The 21,638-nt window shown below is 33.4% G+C and overlaps 1 pseudogene; it reads left to right on the top strand.

Moving 5' to 3' along the window:
• The first annotated feature begins 495 nt into the window (after nucleotides 1-495).
• On the top strand, nucleotides 496-1,783 carry LOC124889650 (annotated as a pseudogene).
• Nucleotides 1,784-21,638: the final 19,855 nt, after the last annotated feature.

Genomic DNA, 21,638 nt, shown 5'->3' with positions numbered 1-21,638 from the left:
CAAACTAACAGACATTAAAAGATAATTCACTAAAACTGGGCTAACATAAGCCAAAGCCGAGCTTCTGTCAAGGAATTTTTCCAGCATTTTCTAACCGTAGAAACCAATTGCAATGGATACATCATCTTTATTTTAGTAAAGTAAAAAACAATGTCGCACTTGAATTAACATGGCGTAGAAGTGGAAATTTAGAATTGTAACATTAACACCCCCTGTTGTTCCACAAGGTAATGACGTAAGAAAATGTGAGCGGTAAATTATGAAGTCTATTTCTTTTGGTGCTACAGTCCCTCTTAATAATTCAAGAGCAAGTTACATTATTTGTAAAATCAGCTAGCACACATAGTGAAATACTAACAATTAAGAATTTATCTGATACTAAACCTTGGTATGAACTTGATCTATTACAAATTAACTTTTACTAGATGTGACAACCGATATAACATTAACGACGAGCCTATTTTTCTCATCATTTTGTTGCTATTTTTCATGTAATGTGCAAAGATAAAAGTCTGGGTAATCCCTAATACAAATAGTTTTTCTCATTGGTTTTATAGTTGTCCATTTCGAATTGATCTTTTCACACACTCTACTAGAGATGATGAACATGCAATGAAGGTAGAAAAGATGGTAAGCTATGGCAATAGCTCAAAGATAAAATATGCCTCAATTGGATTGATGTGACCAAAATTAAATAATATACTAATCTCTTAAGCTAGAGTCTCCTTGTCAAGCAAAGACATTATCAAATAGATAAGGACTTTCTACTTTTTTTTAGTTCAAATCTTCCTATCAAGGTTATTGTTCCTTGTTAAGTTTTGTAGTGAATTATTTAAACCCTTAGTAATCAATAGGGGGCATGGTTTAAAGCAACTGAACAATCAAAATAATTCTTTTCTTAAAAAATGGCTATGAAGATTCTGCCAAAAAGAAGGGAAATTGGGGAGTTTGCTAATGTTCTTAAAGTCCTAAATTCTTTTTCAGGTTTTTCATTGAGGCCTGATAGGCCTAGAAAGAAACTGCACAACAAAGGCCTATTTACTATTAACTCATACCACTAGAATCTAAATACCAACCATATTTTACTGGACAAATAGCCTTGGAAGTTGATTTGGAAGACCAGAAGTCCCTTCCTCCCGCAAGGTAGCTTTTTTTGCATGGTTAGTACTTAGTATATAGGAAAGTATGTCTTACTCATGAGGCTTTATAGAGGAGAGGATGAAATATTTGTTCAAAATATGCTATGTATGACCAGGAAACAGAAGTAAATAACCACCTATTTTTGCATTGTAAAGCTGCTACAAGTCTTTGGAATATGTTTTTGTCTATGCTAGTAATCAATTGGGTATTGCCTAAATCAACTTTGAATTACTTAGTAGTTGGAAGGGAATTAGTAACAGAGGAAGGAAGGAGATCTAGTGGAAAACTATTCTAGCATGCATATGGTAGACACCATGGAAGAATTCATCATTTCTTAGATGATGAATCTTTTAGTGTGAATACAATGTTACCTTTATCTCAAAAAAGTTCTATACTAAATTATTCTGATGAAGTTCAGAGTGATCTACACAGAAGAGAGAGGTATACCAATAACTATCAAACTGATAGAACTAAGTGTGCAATTAGGAGACATAGAAGGTGCTCATTCAACTGGTAACAGTTTGCATGTTCTTAAGTAAGAGCTGTAAATGGAGCAAGAATTACAACCAGGTTCTCGAGCCATGTCACCATTCAAAGGTGTAGAGTACGCTAAGGGAAGAAAAATGAGAGTTGGTTAGAATGACTGTAGATATTCGGAGGCATTAGTTATAGTTACAGATATTCAGATAAAAAATGATATGGAAAGAAAGAAAAAAGTATTTTCTAGAGTTTTTCATTGTCAGTTGGTGTGATTTTGATAATCCTTATTGTGTTAATCTACGATACAATAAGGAAGAAGGCTTTAGAACTCAAAAAGATTGTTAAACTGGATAAATCATTTTGTTAAGAATGTAGATTATTTAATTATCTATTATAATATAAATAACATATTTTGTATAAATTATAAAATCTTGGTAAACATGAAGTTTTAGTTGGTGAAATAGAAATATATCAAAAGTTGGCCTTCTAATGAAGTTATTTCTCCTCTGTATCATTAAAAAATACAAAGTTAGATAGTAAATACTACATAGTTTATATATTTAATAAAGAGAACTTAAATAGAACTTATCATATAGACTTTTGTTACTTCTAACATTGACAGTGATGGGCTAATAAGAAGCTACATTTTCTTAAGCATTTCCTCTTGGTGTGCTGCTACAGTATTCAACTGAAAATTTAATGCTTTAATTTATGATTGCTGGTCTTGTTTTTGACATTGGTTGTCTTGTATCTATGATTGTTGTCTTTCTACCATAGTTTTACCTGTATTTAATCATTTTTGTAACTCATTTTGGGCACTAGCAGCTTCTTGTTTTGCCTTTTTGAGAGAGTCCTCTAACTCTGTCGTCCTCATTTGTTTTGCCCTTATCGTATTATGTTTAGAACCATAACTAAGACCTTTTATGTACCCTGACTTTGTGTTAAGTACAACATCCACAATTTCATCAATAGTCATGGAAGACTCTCCAGATATATATAGAGCTTTCAAATATATCATGTTGTTCTACATAAAAATAATAACACAAAAAAATAACATGAAGAATATTAATCATACAAATACAATGGTATCTTACTAAAATATTAATTTCTTACATAGTTATTCTCAGTTTCTTCAAATGACCATCCTTTTTCACTCGTGTAATGAGTTTGCCAACTCAATTCTATTAGGCTCTACACCTTCATGCTCCTTTTCACTTTGTATGACAAGAAAACAATATAAAATAGTACCAAAGTGTCATTAGTAAAAAGAATTAAAATAGTATATCTTACAATTTCAGCATGAGCTGCTACAAAAGCTTTTGATCCTACTAAATGATTGGATTTAACTTAGTTGATTGACCTTGTTTATTTCACATTTTTTTACAAAGAAAATATATAAAAATCATAACTTAAATAATGAAAATAACATGAAAATAAATTACCTTGTGCTCTGGATTATTCCACATGTCACAAAGCTTATTCCAATTTTCTGAGGTCAATTGTTTAACTTCCATTTTATGAGCCTCTTCCACAGAGCGTGCACTTTAATATTTTTGTTTTAACTTGTAGCGCTATTGCTAACTTCTATTTTTTAGAATATACTCACAACTATATTTCAAATAATGCTCATCCAAATTAATGTCAAACCTCTCCTAAAAACAAATAAGTATTGAAGAAACACACAAAACAATCAGAATCCCTTTTAGATTAAAATTATAATCATAACATCTGTTAACATGCTTAGTACTTTAAAACTCTAATGCCCTTAAAAAAATTTGCAGTTCAAGAAATTAATACCCACAATTTGAAATCTATAGGTTCAGATTATAGTTCCTTTTAAGTTATTGGATTCCAAATTATTAATTTATACATATTAAATAGATTTACAGATTTTGAACCAAAGTTTCTAGGAATGGCTGAAGCCATACCTTTGTATCTGGATCTAGCCCCGATCACCTAAGGTGGTTCATTGATTTAAAATACCTTAGTATATATTTAGGTGTCATACTTGAACTATGTAAATTTTAGTTGATTGATATATTGTAATTAAAATGAATGACGCCTAAAGTTGGATTACTTAAATAATTAGCTAATGTGATAATCAATTGTTTAAGAATAGCATAAATGTAGAATGCAGGTCTTGCATTTTCAAACTAATGTTATGTGTCGCATAAGATGGACATATTTTGATTGACATAGTGGAAGTCATTTGGGACTCTTGTCTAGTAGATAGTCAAAGAAAGGTATTTTATCTTGACTTCTTCGAAATGCATATGAACCTAGTAGTTTGTGATTTTGGTAAATCTGAAGTCTTAGTTCGAAATATGTGGACATGGAATTGGTCAAGACAATACCATTTGAAGGATTAACAGTTGATTTAAAAGCCAAGTACCGTATGAAATGCACCTTAGTTACTTGTTCAATACAAGAAACTATCAATATTTATTTCTTCTGTGTCTTAAAAATATGATAGGCCTACTACGTACTGAGAAGATATAAAGGCTTACGTGGTTTTAGGCCTCTTTTACATGATGGTCAGATGTCTAGCTACATTAGCCTGAATTTTTATCTAAGCATACTAATATGATGTTGAATAAATCAGTTTCAAGTCCTATATTTTGTAGCCTAATAAGCTGACATGTAACACTCAGATGATAGGCCAAATGTATATGTAACCTTAAGAAAATCTTGACATTATTTGTGTACTTTAACATAGTTTCTCCAAAACAATATTACTTTTTAAGGTGAAAATTTAGTAATTTCTAGTGGTCATTTATCTTCATCAAATCACTACTGTATTCTAACCACTTAGCATGCAGTTAAAGCATTTCAAATCTACAGGGAATCTTAAAATAATCTGACTGTGTAAGAAAATAAAATACAAATAGTACAAACAAGGATACTTTACAATTGAACTGTTTCTTTATTTTTTCCTCTTTTAAGATGATTGACTGAGGAAGAGCATTTGCATAATACTCTTAATACATCTTTCAAATATGTTATTTTATTTCTCTCATGGTATAAATGTTCTTATTTAAAATCTCATTTAGGCAGGGGTCATTATAAGGTTAGATAGCATAAGGAGTAAATTCCTGTGGCAAGGAAATAAAGAAAAGAAAGGCTTTCACCTGGTAAAATGAAAATCAGTAGCAATCGAGAAGAAGAATAGGGATATGGAAATTTTAATGGTCGTCAAATAAAAAAAGATATGTCGTGATGGAAAGATGGATGAAAAGGCATTTTTAAAGTAGGCACAACGTACAAGTTGATGGATCAACCAAGTCTGCTGAATCCTACCTGCTTATGGAAACAAATCTAGAAATGCAGAATTCCTAATAAAGTTTCATGTTTTATGTGGTTGCTACTGACTCAGAATAATGTAATGAAAAGGGGAACAACCTTATGTTTTAGGTGTTTCCTATGGGGAAACCTCAGAAACTAAAAACCATCTATTTCAATACTACAAACATATATAGAAACTATGAAGAATATTTTAGATCCTTAAAAGGCATATATTTGACTATGCCGGGGGGAGTCACTGGAGCTCTAAAAAGCTAGAAGGAGAAAGATGTTTACACTAAAGATAGCACTAGATGGAGAATTATACCTACTTCAACAGGTGGGCGATTTGGAAAGAAAGGAACTGTAGGTATTTTGAGAGCATAGAGAATAGTGTGCAGATAGTTAAACTAAACAACATTTTATTATGTTTTTGGTGTAATCAGTTCTACTCAAATGAAACTATCATTATAATTGATGCTTTAGACTCAATATAGATATAAAACAGTGGAGTTTGGAGTACATATGTATACAAGGTTTCAGTACAACCCATGTACTGTTATGATCAACCAAATATAGGAATTATAAGTAATAAAATAATGTACTTATGCTTAACTCAGAGCTGCAAATCATCTTTATAATTTATATTCCAGTGTTTTTAGCCCCTTAATAAGTCTTTTAATTTATATACATGTTACGTAGCACTTGGGAACCACCGGACTGAACAAAAGTACTGTTTGTCAAGTAATAAATTTTTAAATAGTATAGAATACATACGTGGCATATAATTAGTGTTGCATATTTGTAATCTCTTGTAAGTTCCTTTCACTTATTTGGAAGCGGAAGAAAATTTTGAGTAATTATCCCTAATTCATTGGATAATTTAGCTGATTGAATTGGATTTGTGTAATGCCCCAAAATCTCATTCTGAGATGTCACATGGGGCTTAAGGCTACAAGTAGCCCTAAGCTAACCCTTTGAGCTTGTTACTACTTATAAAACTTGCTTTTAAGATGGATAAAGAAAAACAATGGAACTGTCATAACATAACTCAACTGAAATAACAAAAGAATACTGTCTGAATAGCAACATACTGAAAAGTCTAAAGCACCACTAATAGTTTAGTCTAATAAAGCCTCTACTACTCAAGAACTAAAGAGACATTAGAACAGATCCCCAACTGACTCATACTAAACTGAAAAAAAAATAACCCAACTACTATGAAGGCTGAAATTAGGGAAAACAGGTCCTCAAACCATAAGGACTCACAAACTATGGAGGTGTAGATCAAAGTACTCGAAGATCACTGACGTTGCTAAGACTGAGCACTTAAACGTACATTATGAGACAATGTAGCACATAGCATATATGTCGATCAGTACTTTAAGGATGTACTAAGTATATGGGGGTGTATCCAATACTTAAAATAATAATATCATCAATCTTTATAGAAATCATGCATGCTAATATAACTGACTCAAATAGCTCGAATAATCTCAAAATGCATATCTTGTAAATTATGAATATTGGAACACATAGTATAAATCTCATCTCAAGGAACATACTTTACTTCAGAAACTGATTACTTACTCTTACTAAAAAGGAAAACTACTTTCTTATTGGGAAAATTTTACATTAAGAAGCTACTCTAAAAAATCTTGCTATTAGGGAGGTTCTCTTAACCGACATACACCATGCGAGCTTCATGGAGTCCAACGTATTATCCTACTAAGGAAGAAACCTCACATTGGGGAGAGGCATCATACTCTTGCCAGGGAGTATAACCTCAAATCAGTGATCACCATCTCAACCTTGAGCCTATAAATCCTAATCCTACTCCCTTTATTTATCTACGCTCATCTCATGGAAATCCACTTTTAAATAATCTCATGGTTCATAAAGAACCCAACTATAAAATCTGTAAACTCATTTAGAAAAGTGGATTTCAAACCTACTATCGTTAAGGTCAAAACTTTCTCAATAATCTCAAAATTTCTCAAATCATGGGTGCTTATAGCACAAAAGTTCTTAAATTACAATCAAAAATAGGGCTTAATGACCCATATATCAATCTCACATTAAGACGTATAAAAATTTATACTCGATATCATAAAGATTCATAAATCATATAGAAATCTGGAAATTTTTAGTAATATGCATTATAATCTCAACGTACTTATGTACTTCAATTTCTAAAACATTGAAACCATCATAATATCAAGAAATACAACATAGGGTATAACCCATACTTTAATTTCATAATAAAACATGTAAAACCATATATCTTTGTATTTAAAACAACTTTCGGTTACAAGGATGAAAGGAGTGTCCTTGTTCAAATCCCACATACCTTAGATTATGATTTATAGATGAACAAGCTTGCTTGAGACTCTTTATCGTACTCTTGAGTGAGGTTTCTTGAAGATTTTGACTTTGGAACTTTGAATATTAACTCAATTTGTAGAAACTATGGTGGAATCTTAAGGTTCTTAGAGAAAGATTTGGATTTTCTCTTGACGGTTAATCTTGAGAGAAAACCCTAGTTCTTGATGCTTTGGATGATTCTGAAGTTCTATGCTTCATTTTGATATATATAGGTGTTAAAAGGGGTGGGGTAAGGCCAAATAGCTCTTTTAAAAATGGCTTTAAAATTCTGAACTGGATTTGCGATGGGTCGTATGATGGTCCATCTGGCTCAATGGTCCGTCAGTTCGACCGTCGCACTTGGACCAGAATAGAGGCTCACTTCATTAGTAGCGACGGCTTGGGCGACGGTATATCGCAAGCTTGATAGTCCGTCGGCCTGACCGTCGTACTTGGCCAGTGGATGGGTTTACTACCTTGGTTGAGATGGCTCGAGCGATGGTCCGTTGCATGCTCGACGGTCCGTCAACCTGCCCGTCACACCTAGGCGATTCTTACATCTCTCAATAAAACGTCCATAACTTCTTACTCCGATATTGAATTTGGATAAAATTGGTATCACTGGAAAACTAACTCAATTTTTCACACCATAAAAAGTCAAAATTAGGAAAACACTATATGATTTAAATAATACTCACTTTAGAATTCTTTCCTTAATCTTATAGAGATATAATTTAGACTTAAGGAAAGTTTGGGGTATTATAATATCACCCTCCTTGGGAACATTCATCCTCAAATGTCACTAGCTAAGCTAAGAACACATAGAATACTGAGAATGCAAAGTTGAATGAATTTCTGAACTAACTCTACCTCATTCTAAACTTTTGAGTACTTTTGAGAATGCATGAACTCATGGTAAAGAAAAATATATAGCTAAATACATAGGATTACAAAGGAACTTGAATTAAGGAAGAGTAATACCTTCGACTAAATCTGAGTCTGTGGGGAAGTGATGAGGGTACTTGGCTTGCATGTCTGCTTCAGCTTCCCAATTCCTCTAGAGAATTTTGACAAAAAGAACCTCTTTGTTCCTTAGATGGTCTAGAATCTCAACTGGAATCTCTTCATAAGAAATACTGGTCTGAATATCTGTGCTCTCTGAAGGATCTACAACAACGAAATCACCAATGCTCTTCTTAAGCATGGAAACATGAAAGACTGGATGAACAAATAATAGATTTATGGGCAACTCAACTTCATAATATACTCTCCCAACACGACTCAGAACTCTATAAGGGTCAACATAACAGGGACCAAGCTTGCCCCTTTTGCCAAATCTTTTCACCCCTTTCATGGGTGAAATCATCAAGTACACCAAGTCACCTACCTCAAACTCAAGATCTTTTCTCCTCACATCATTATATGACTTTTGACGACTCTAGGCTATCTTCAAACTTTCTCTAATCAACTTAACTTTCTTCATAGCCTCAAACACTACATCAGGCCCAATCATAGCAGCCTTACCCACTTCAAACCAATCTATAGGTGATCTACATCTTCTACCATACAAAGCCTCAAATAGTACCATTTGAATACTAGAGTGATAACTATTGTTAGGTGCAAACTTAATCAGTGGAAAAAGCTCATCCTAACAACCCTTGAAATCAAGAGCATATGCCCTCAACATATCTTCTAGAGTCTGGATGGTCCTCTCAGCCTGACTATCTATCTGTGGGTAAAAGGTAGAACTAAGATGCACTTGGGTACCAAGACCCTATTGAAAAGCTCTCCAAAACTGGAAAGTAAATTGAGTACCATTATCCAAGATAATAGACAAGGGAACTCCATGCAATCTGAATAAATATCGGATGTACAACCTAGCATAATCCTCAGCTGTATAAGATGTATGCACTGGCAAGAAATATGCTGACTTAGTCAACCTATCTATAAAAACACAAATTGAATCATGAGGACGATGCGAAAGGGGTAGACCAATCACAAAATCCACATTCACCTCTTCCCACTTCCAAGTGGTGATACCAAACTCTTGCAGCTTACCACTAGGTCTTTGGTGCTCTACCTTAACCTGTTGGCAAGTTATATACTTCGCCATAAACTCTGTTATATCATTCTTCATGCCACTCCACCAATAGACTTCCCGCAAGTCATGGTACATCTTGGTGGCACCTAGATGAATAGAATATCACGTACCATGCTCCTCATCCATAATTCTCTTTCTCAAATCACCAATATATGGAACACACAATCTATTCTGACATCTCAACACAACAACTCCCCGTTAGGAGAAATCCTCTACCTTTTGGTCCTTAACTGACTCCTTCAGTTTCACCAAACTAGCATCCATGTCTTGTTTCTCCATCACTTTTGAAACTAAAGAGGATTCAGAACCACTCTGAACCCAAACATTCTCCTCAGCTGTATCAAGCAACCTAACACCTAGTCTAGCCAAACGATGCACTTCCCAAGCAAACTCTTTCTTATCTTTCTCAACATGAGCAACACTACCCATAAACAATCTACTAAGGGTGTGTTCCACTACGTTGGCCTTGCCCGAATAATACAACATGCTTATATCATAATCTTTTAGAAACTCTAACCATCTCCTATGATGAAGATTCAACTCCTTCTGTGAAAACACATACTGCAAGTTTTTGTGGTTTGTAAACACATCAAAATGAACACCACACAGATCTTCAGATTTTTAAAGAAAAAACCACAGCAGCTAATTCAAGATCATGGGTTGGGTAATTCTTTTATGCGGCTTCAACTGTCTAGAGTCATAGGCTATAACCTTACTTCTTTGCATCAATACACAACCCAAACCAACTCTAAAGAAATTACCATAAACCATAAAACCATTTGTACCATCAGGCAATGTCAACACGGGGGTTGAAGTAAGTCGAGTCTTCAACTCCTAAAAACTCTTCTCACAAGAATCTAACCATAGGAACTTAAATTTCTTTTGGGTTAATCTAGACATAGGAGATGCAATATATGAGAAACCTTGAACAAAAAGGTGTTAATAGAAAGATAGACCCAAGAAACTTCTAATATATAATAGATAGATAGGTCTAGTCCAATTTCTTACAGCTTCTATCTTTTGGAGATCAACTCTAATGCCTTCGATTGAAATAATATGACCGAGAAAGGCTACTGACCTTAGCTAAAATTCACACTTGCTGAATTTAGGGAACAACTGATGATCGCTAAGAGTTTTCAAGACAATTCTAAGATGATCCACATGGTCATCTCAGTTCCCTCTATGGGATCTAGTTAGGCCATGCTCAAACTGCTCCGATCTAGCCCTCTTATTTCCCTTTACTCTATCTTTCTTGATTATGTTATTTGCCTTAATTTGTTGAGCGTGCATCATCAGACTGGATAGATCCATATCCCTTTTTAGCATAGCAATCCTACACTCTTTCAGCACCAAACTAGATACACTAGTCACAAACTTACTCATACTATATCGGGTGTCAGCTACCAAGTCAGAAGCATACTTGGCTAATTATTTGAACTTTATGCAGTACTCCTTAACATTCATAGATCCTTTCCTCAGGTTCATAAACTCCTCTATCTTCGCTTCCCTCATCTTAAGTGGGAAGAATTTATCCTAGAATGTATCTTGAAACACCTGCCAAGTCATAAGAGCAGCATCCTCCCCCTACTCTTTCACCATGCCACAACCCAATCATAAGTAATGTATTTCAAATGATAAGAGGCCAGTTCCACACTCTCCTACTCAGTCATATACATAACCTGGGTGATTTTCTTCACCTTATCAAGATACAACTGTGGGTCCTCTCCTGCCTTTAACTCATAGAACTCTGGTGGATTCATCCTCATAAAATCTTGAATCCTAGTTGAAGCTAAATAACCTCTTTGCTAATGATGAATGGTAGTCTGAACATTAGCAGTGACTGCCTAGGCTAATACCTGAAAAGCTACCCAAAACTCAGTATGAGACACATTCTCATTTAGGGGATCACTAGGCTGAGGTTCCTGGTTATCATTTCTATAGGAATTAACTCTTTGGGGAGGCATTTTTTGTTATAAATAAGAATGAATTAATAGAAGAGAGAGATAATTGTAAGCACGATGGATTATATAAAAAAAAGGTTACCCTTTTTTTCCTAAAACATCTTGTAGCCTCTTGCTTATAGATGTGGCATGCTACACACTGATGATCAAGACTCTACGTAATGCATCTTGTTAGACTCCATAGGAATCCTTAAACCATAGGCTCTGATACCAAGTTTGTAACGTCCTAAAATCTCATTCTGAGACATCACACGATGCTTATGGCTAGAAGTAGCCCTAAGCTAACCTTTTGAGCTTGTTACTACTTCTAACACTTACTTTTAAGTTGGATAAATCAAAACAATGGCACTGTTATAACATATATCAACTAAAATAACAAAAGAATACTATCTGAATAGCGACATGCTGAAAAGTCTAAAACAACACTGATAGTCTAGTTTGACAAACCCTCTACTACTCAAGAACTAGAGAGCCATCAGGACAGATCCCCAACTGACTCATACTCAACTGAAAACAAATAACCCAACTATAACAAAGGCTGAAATTAGGGAAAACAGGTCCTCAAACCATGAGGACTCACCAACTATGGAGGTGTAGATCAAGGTACTCGGAGATCACTGACGTTGCTGAGACTGAGCCCCTGAACCTACATTATGAGACAATGTAGCATATAGACATATATATGGATTAGTACTTTGATGATGTACTAAGTATATGGGAGTGTATGCAATACTTAAAATAATAATATCATCAATCTTTACAGAAATCATGGATGCTAATATAACTGACTCGCATATCTCGAATAATCTCAAAATGCATATCTCGTAAATTATGAATAGTGAAACACATAGTATAAATCTCATCTCAAAGAACATACTTTACCTTCGAAACTGATTACTTACTCTTACTAATAAGGAAAACTACTTTCTTCTTGGGAAAATTTTACTTTAAGAAGCTACTCTAAAAAATCGTACTATTAGGGAGGTTCTCTTAACCGACATACACCATTCGAGCTACATAGAGTCCAATGTCTTGTCCTCCTAAGAAAGAAACGTCATGTTGGGGAGAGGTGTCATACTCTTAACAGGGAGTATAACCTTAACTAAGTGTTCACTATCTCGGCCTTGGGCCCATAAATCTCAATCCTATGGTTGCACGTAGTTTTGGGGTACGAAACCATAGTAACTTACCAAACTCGGTGCTAAATATTACTCCCTTTAGTTAGATATGCTCATCTCATGAAAATCCACTTTAAAATAATCTTGTGGTTCATAAATAACCCAACTATAAAATCTATAATCTCATTTAGAAAAGTGGATTTCAAAGCTACCATGACCGTTAAGGTCAAAACTTTCTCAATAATCTCAAAATACTCAAATCATGGGTTCTTATAGTACAAAATTTCTTAAAATTACAATCTGAAATAGGGCTTAGTGACCCATATATTAATCTCACGTTAAGACGTATCAAAATTCATACTCGATATCATAAAAATTCATAAATCATATTGAAATCTAGAAATTTTCAGCAATATGAATTATAATCTCAACATACTCATGTACTTCAATTTCTAAAACATTGAAACCATCATAATCTTAAGAAATAAAACATAGGGTCTAACCCATACTTTAGTTTCATAAGAAAACATGTAAAACCATATATCTTTGTAATTAAAAAAAATTCTGGGCACAAGGACGAAAGGAGTATCCTCGTTCAAACCCCACATACCTTAGATTATGACTTGTAGATGACCAAGCTTGCTTGAGACTCTTTTTCGTACTCTTCAATGAGGGTTCTTAAAGCTTTTGACTTTGGAACTTTGAATCTTAACTCAATTTGTAAAAACTATGGTGGAATCTTAAGGTTCTTGGAGAAAGATTTGAATTTGTTCCTGAGGGTTAATCTTGAGAGAAAATCTTAATTCTTGATGTTTTGAATGATTCTGAAGTTCTATACTTCGCTTTGATATATCTAGGTGTTAAAAAGGGTGGGAAAAGACCAAAAAGTCCTTTTAAAAATGGATTTAAAATGTTGAAAGGGATCTATGATGGCTCATGTGATAGTCCATCGCTAGATCAATGGTCATTTGGTCTGACCGTTGCACTTGGACCAGAATAGGGGCTCACTTCCTTAGTAGAGATGGCTTGGACGATGGGTCGTCGCAAGTTTGATGGTCCGTCGGCCTGACCGTCTCACTTGGCCAGTGGATAGGTTTACTGCCTTGGTTGTGATGGCTAGAGCGATGGTCCATCGCAAGCTCGATGGTCCATCAACCTGCCCATCGCACCTGGGTGATTCTGACAGCTCTCAGTAAAACGGCCATAACCTCTCACTCCGATACCAGATTTGGATGAACTTGGTATCGTTGGAAAGCTAATTCAATTTTTGATATGATAAAAAGTCAAAATTAGGAAAACTCTATCTGATTTAAATACTACTCACTTTGGAAGTCATTCCTTAATCTTATAGAGATACAATTTAGACTTAGGGAAAGTTCAGGGCATTACAATTTTTTGGCCTTCCTTTACCAATTGTGATCTCTATTTTTATATTGCTTCCCATAGCCATCTTCATTTTTTCAAGTCCTTTCACTTTAGTATTGCCACGACCTTTTCTAAGTCTAGTGGAATCATCTGACAATGAAAAAACATCAATTTAAAACACCATTTAAGTCTAAAAATGATAGAGTATATATATAGATATATTTATAAAATAACAACAAACCACATTGATTAGAAAATAAGTAAAGAACATATCCAGTATGCTTTTGATAAACTACTAAAAAGAATAATTAAGATGCAAAAATAATTTTAAGCCTCTTTCAATACTTCCATGTACCAGATAGTAAATATATGTTCTGGAGCACTTGAAATATTACAGCATAGCAATAAGATGAACCTCACAAAATCAGTTTGACAGTACTAGGCCATCTACACATTTTCATTGCACACTTAGTAGAGAATAGAAGAGGTAGAATATGTACTAGTTACATATATGTTTCAATCTTTTATTAGTATAAAACCTTTTTCTTTACATTTGCACGATTCATGACCTCCCTTCTGTTATCTGGATTCACTATAACACCACTCAACTTTATGCTCTGGCAGTTTTTTTTGTTCTTATTTTTGTAACTCAAGAATTTTGTAATACACCCTTGGATGTCTTTGAAAATTGACTTCTGGCTCATACCCTTTCTCACAACAACATTCTCTTTACCGATGTTCATAACCCTTCAATACTATCTACTTCCAATTCTTTCACTAGGCTTTGAGACCAAAGTTGAGGATACATCTCCATTGGTTCTTTAAGGAACCAAATCTTTTCTTTGTACATTATTCAGATGAACTTTTTCTTTATTAGTTTCACTGGGCAAACAAATAAGAAACAGATCTTCCAGTTACCATTTTAGAGATAAAAGTTTTCTTATGAGCTTGAATAAGAGCCTTGGACATATTATCTTGCTTCGCTTCTGCGTTTGAAATTATATTTCTGCTATCTGGGGTTTTCTCTTTATTTTCTCTCTTAGTTTTCCTTTCTTTGTAGAGAATTGAAGAAGATCCTACATTCAATTTACTTGAGGAAGATTTTTGAACTTTTGATTGCCAACAAACATTGTAACATAACTTTTCCTCAAACTTACTCTTAGAGATGATAATAACCCAGTAATTTGACCAAGTACTGGACCAAGAACTTAAAAAACTTTTTTCTATAGGTTTCAGATGTAATGTGCTTAATGAATCACAAACACACAACTCTTGCTTGTAACACTGTTCACCACTCTCTGATGTAATGCAGTTGCTAATTGAATGGGGTTTATCACTATAGACAGGCAAAGAATTTGAGCTAATCCTTTGTCCCTAGAATTGGGAGTTGGCCTTTGACAAGCAAAATCTGAGTCTAAAGCAGTAGCACTTGCTAATTTTTTATGGTTTATCTTATGCTCAATTACGTTATCTTCCAAACCCCTTTACTTAAGTACTTAACTGGATGTTTCTTATCCAAGTTAAGCCTCTGATCTTCTTAACTCCACTGTCTGCTTCAAAACTACACAGGATGAAGATGGAAAATCTTTTTTCATTTATTTTATGGTGTCTTACCAACCAACTAAGTCAAGAAATCCACTAACAAAATAAAGAGAAAATAGTAGAGATAATAGTATTTCTTTAAATTATTAGAATATTGATGAGATCACAAAACAATTATTGTTATAGATTTAGTACTTTTACTATTTAAAATCTCAATTGCAAGTGCGTATAGTGAGCTTATGTCCTTCTTTCCCCTTACAAGTTTAACATAAATGAAAATTTGAAAGGTTAAATTTTTTCTGTTTCAACTTGACAAATAACTAAATAATCTAATCCTAATAGATATAGTTGAACCTGTATTAACAACAAGGGTAGGGCTTGACTCATCCAGTGATTGAGTTGCTTGAATAGTTCCCCCCGTAAGTGTAGTTTGCCTAAAGACACATCCACCCGGTGCCGTTGATTTGCAAAATTCTACCCAAACACATTATGTAATTATAGTACATAATAGATATAAAAATTCCATTGTTTAAAAAATGATTAGTTAATAAAAACACCAATCGTTGTTAGCTAAAAAATGATCTGTAAAAGAACATAAATCAATTTAAAAATAGTATGCACCATAGAACCTCACATTGTATAGTAATAATTAGCTCATCCATAACTAGGTAATAACAAGAGGCTTGAAGATCTTTATCACTAATATGCTGTAAATTAGCTGCAAGTTCCTATCAAAAGAAAAAGAACTATAATCTAATATACATGCACCATCAACGTGCAACTTGTAAGACATTGATGAACTTAACAACAATGATGTGTCTATATTCCAACATTTATAAGACTATTATAGGAACTTGTATTCCATGTTATGATTTAGCAATTTATAAGTATTCTTTCTTTCTGACATAAAGATAAAAAACTTGACTATATTTCTTAAATTATTCTCACTTGAGTTTCAAATCGACCTTATACTCTAAATTCTGTGGGAATGAAAATAAGTGGAAAATTTGTTACAACAAATGAAGCTTTCTGCCGAAAAACAAAAATTAACTACTAAAGCAAGGCACCATTACAGTCTGTAATAGAGCTATACGGCGCCTTAAATGAGCTAAGCATTCTTATGAGTAAATCAATCAATCAATTACCTAGATCTCAACCCCAAATGAGTAAGGTCAGTTACATGAATCATGTGTACCCATTCTTCTCTACTACTGAGTCCAGAATCAAGATAGCAAAACCATATCTAGGAGCAATAACAATAGTAGAAAAGCTATGATGATCAATACTTAGAACTAGCTGCAAATAAGAAATAAGCATTAATGATTTACAACAAAAATTATGTATAAGTGCTATTATTTTAATGGTCGTTTGGTTGAAGGTCAACGAGGAGTTATTATAAATACTTGCATAAGTACTTGCTGGACTTTTGGATAGAAGACCGAAAATAGATGAGAGAAGAAGAATGATTCAAAACCTTAACGTACACATGAGTGGTGAAAGTTTTGAACATGATAGAGGAATTCATAGTGACCTGGCTTTAATTTTTTATGATTTACAATATCATCTTAAATCGTGTTTTCTATAATTGGAAAAATTTTTGGAGGATCAAAAGATTTCAGCATGAAGGTTGTATTAGTTATGGGATGCTGAAGTTATTATATCATTGGAAAGTAACCAAGGAGAGAAGACAACGATGATAGAGATAGGGGAACATTATCTACATGAGGTAGCTCAGAGGTACATAGTTCAAGTACAACTAGAGAAAAAAATTAGAAGGATCAAATCTTGTCAACTTCACGATCTCATGAGATATACATGTTTGTCAAAAGCGAAGGAGGAAACTTTCTGAAGATAGTTTCTCCTGAACGTTTGCATCAATCGATGTGCTGCCCTTTTTTAGTTAAAGCAACATTAACACGCACTGTACGTAGACTATCTATAATCATAGACTACAATGATGGTCGAAACTATTTTTTTACTAATGATAAGTCATTTCATCATGTTAGTTCAGCTTTTTTCTTTTCAAGAATAACAGGACGCGAAGGCACAACATATCCCCTACCTATATTCCTACAAACACTTGATTTGAGGGTGAATTTGAGGGTGAATTTCTTCTCATACTTCAAAATTTGCAGAACTTATATTTTCCCCCTTCATATCAGAGCATATATAAAGTGAAGAAGACTTGGGGTGTATTCGGTAGCATATAAAATGTTCTCTTGAAAAATATTTTTTGGAAAAGTAAGAAATTTTTTTCCTCATTTCTTGTATTTGGTATATAAGTAAAAGATTATCATTCTCAACACAGTTATATACAATCTAGACAAATATTATAGTAAGAGAGGGTAAAAAGCTAAGGTATTTGGGGATGGGATCTATGGGAGGGAGGAATTTTGATCTGGTTGATTGTTTTATTTGAATTATATGATATATAACTACAACAACAACATATATACCCAGTGTATTCCTAAAAATTAGTATTTGGGGAGGGTGAAGTGTATGCAGTTTATACGTTTAGCTCAGATTAGGAGTACACAAAATAAGAAACTGAAAGAAATTTGAGAATGTTCCCGATGGAGTGAGACGCCTAACTAAAATACAGAAGATAATAATTATAGACATGCCAGACACCTTTCAAAATAGGCTTGAAGAGGTTCAAGGGGAGTACTTCAAAGTTCAGTTTAGGAAATTTTTTGACACGAAGAAGTTTAACAAGACTAAATTGCAAATGATATTTTCAGTACTCAGACATAATAAGTTATGAATTATCTATACTCTATTTCACTTAAGTTCTTAGTCAGGTATTCTAAGAAGTGAATATACATTTATATTGAGAATGTGCTATTTTAACGATTGATACATACATCAATTATGTTTACGGTAATGGAATTCTCAAGTGTCATTTATTTTCCACGTAGAGGGCATATGTTAGTGGATTATTGTAGACGATTTGTCCATTAATAGTATATTGGAATGGAAGAATCCATAATAAGGTTAGTAAAAATGGAAATGTCATGAAGTGTTGAAACTTCACTCATTAAAATCCTAAAGACTTTGTGGTTAACTCCAACAAAAGATAACCGATCCATATAGCTCTGCTTTCCTTACAACAAAAATAGGAATTAGCTACACATCTTTTGCTAATCCATTGTTAAGTAACTTGTAACTAATAGGATTTTCTGATAATCTATTATTAAATAAGATTCACAACAAAATTTGTACATTGTTATCTCTTTTTTTTAGATATCATTCAAAGATAAAGTATGAGGATTAATATGTACCTAGTCTTCTTGTTTAGGTTCAAAAATTTTGCTTCACTTTGCAATGAAACTCCTTCATCTGTTTTCTCATATATATGGTGGTTTTCCTAAAATTATTTTGGAGCTAAAATTCTAAAAAAAAAAAAAAGTAAGCACCAAAAAAATGGGTTCTTTCTCCATTTTCCCTCTTTTTGTGCTTCTCTTTGGTGTGCTAGTGAAGGAAGTGGTGTCGTAGTGCCTCAGATCAACTCAGAAAACTTAGGAAGTTGAGTAGTGCTTGACTAATTTTATAGCTTCCCCACCTAATTATAATTAAACACAAATATAATTAGAAGTACAAAATTCTATTCTAACCCTAGAAATACCTAAAAAGTATTTCATATATATCTAATTCAATCTCAATTTTCACAGCATTTGTTGGATGAAAGTATGAACTGTAGCAATTACAACTGCTGGAAAGATTTAGAAATGTTTGGGATTTTTTTGGGGGGTTAACTATTTTGAAATGTGTAGAAGTATCCAGCAATTTGGTCGTATGTACTTTGGGTTAAATAAGTATTTACTTTTTTCCTTGTAAGTACATTGCATATATATATATATATATATATTACTCTCAAGTTGTATGGAATGTATTTTGTTAATACAATGATTATAAAGAATGATTAGAGACTAAGCGGTAGTTTTATTTGTGGAATAAACTATCTTGGAATATATATATATATAGAGAGAGAGATTTATAACAAAAAAAATTTAGATGTCAACGACAAAATACGTACAAGAAAAAAGTAAATATTTATTCTTGCAGCAAATGATTATACCGACTTAATAAATATATTATAGTGTATTTACAAATAAATTATTATAAAATTATAATGTAAGACCCCGTAAAGTTTTCTCGTAGTCAAAGCCTTCGAAGAAAGTTAAAAGAAGCTTAACATTTAGAATTTTAGCTAAGTGTTACAACACTTAGTTCATTTTTGAGCCCTCGAACTTTGATGAATTATTTTGCGACCTTCCCGAACTCTGTTTTTTAATTTTATTATTGCATTGCAATGGGGAAAGGTCGTAAGGTATCTCGAGTGTGTTTTGGAATTTTCAAAATCCATTTAAGGAATATTTGGGGTGCCCAACTAGTAGCTAAAGTCTATTAAGGGGCACCGCCCATCTCAGCAAAGGATCTAGGCAAGGCGCCGCCCAGGCCATAGCCTTTGTGCCTAGTTTTCTGCTTCTTTTCTCCATCTCATTAAGGGTAAGTTAGTATTTTCCCACTCCTTTATCAACCTTAACATGATATTACACCCTAAAAATACCATGTTATTCATACTTCCAATAAAAACTTCCAAGAACATAGCATAGGGTTTCTACACAAACATCAAGAGAACTCAAAAGTTAACTGTTGGTTTTTAATAATTTTTTGAGATTTGAAATCTCCATTCTGAGGGCTACAAGAAGCACCCATTAATTTCAAGAATAGCAACCCAAAGTCAAGAACTCACTCAAAGTTGTAATTTTAAGGTATGTGGGGTTTGAACAAGAACACTTATTCATTTTTGTGCCCAAAAGTTTTAGATTTTCTTTATGAATTTCGTATTTCCAAGATGAATTCATATTATTTTGGTATATTTCAAGTTTATGATACTATGAAATTGTTCATGTCTTGAACTGCATAATTATTTTGTTCAATTATTATCTAAATTGGGAGTTCATGATATTAATTGCACAATCCTATATTGATATCATATTTCTAAGAATTTCCAAGAGTTGTTGTCATAAGTTGAAATTTATTATGAAATTGTGAGTCTTTGAGGATGAATTATTGATACTTCAAGAATTGTACTTATATTTCCATGTTGTTGAGATTTTAAAACTTTGATGAAAAGTCTATCAAGATTTCAAGAAAAGAATTGAGTTTTGATCCTAAGCTAAGAAAGAAATCCACATTATTTGTTTGATTTGAGATAGAGGGGAAGCATATTGGCTCCCATTACATATTTTTGAATTGTTTAAGGTAGATTTTCTTAAAGTTCTGAGCTAAGTAAGGGAGTAGTATTTAGCATCGAGTTGGGCTTGATTCCGAGGTCTCATGCCCAAGAACTACCTGCCTCATAGGTTTTTGATTTACCCCAAGTGGGTTAAGCTAGTGATCACTAAAAGTTAAATATTTTACTCTGATGGAAAGGATAGAACAACTCTCCCCAACGTAGGCAAGGCATTGGACTCCATGTAGCTCACATGGTTTATGTCGGTTAGAAGAAACTCCCAAAGTTATATAATCCCGAGCCCCAAGTGTCCCAAAGTCTCCTAAGTTTTCTAGAGTCTCAAGTATTAAAGTTCCTAAAGTATTAAGTTCTTTAGTTTTAAAGAAGTTTTACTATCCTTAAGCTAAAAGTGTAAGTTTGAAGGTATATTGATTTTGAAGGCTATGACCCTATGATTCTTAAAGTTTTAAAGTGTCATGATTATTAAGTTCCCAAGAAGTTTCTTACTTTCATGAGATTATAGCTTATGTCCTAAAAGTTAATATTTTAAGATTTTATCTAATTTACAAGTTGAGAACAAAGAAAGAATACAGATCCATAATAAAGTAAAATGACTTACGTGATTTATATTATCTATTTCCTAACCATAACTTATGAGAATTTTATTCAAGCTATGTTAGTCATCTATTATAGCATACATGTTTTCTATTAAGACATGTGATACTGATTATTTATTTTATACACCCCCACATGCTCAGTGCATTCCAAAAGTACTGATCCACATATACATTTGTGTGCTACATTTTCTCATAATGTAGGTTCAGGTGCTCCATCCCAGCCTCGCCAGTGATCCCCGAGTTCCTTTATATACATCTCCACAGTGGTGATCCTCATAGTTTGAGGAACGGTTATCTTTAGATATTCAGTTTATCTAGTAGTTGTTCATTTATTTTCAGTTGAGTATGAGTCAGTTGGGGACCTGTCCCAATGGCTCTCTAGTTCTTGAGTAGTAGAGGCTTTGTCAGACTAGTTTTCAGATTGTTAGTATG

This window comes from Capsicum annuum, chromosome 12 (assembly GCF_002878395.1).
Source record: "Capsicum annuum cultivar UCD-10X-F1 chromosome 12, UCD10Xv1.1, whole genome shotgun sequence".
NCBI lineage: Eukaryota > Viridiplantae > Streptophyta > Magnoliopsida > Solanales > Solanaceae > Capsicum > Capsicum annuum.
Note: the sequence above shows the minus strand (reverse complement) of the source record. Positions and strands in the feature narration are given on the sequence as shown.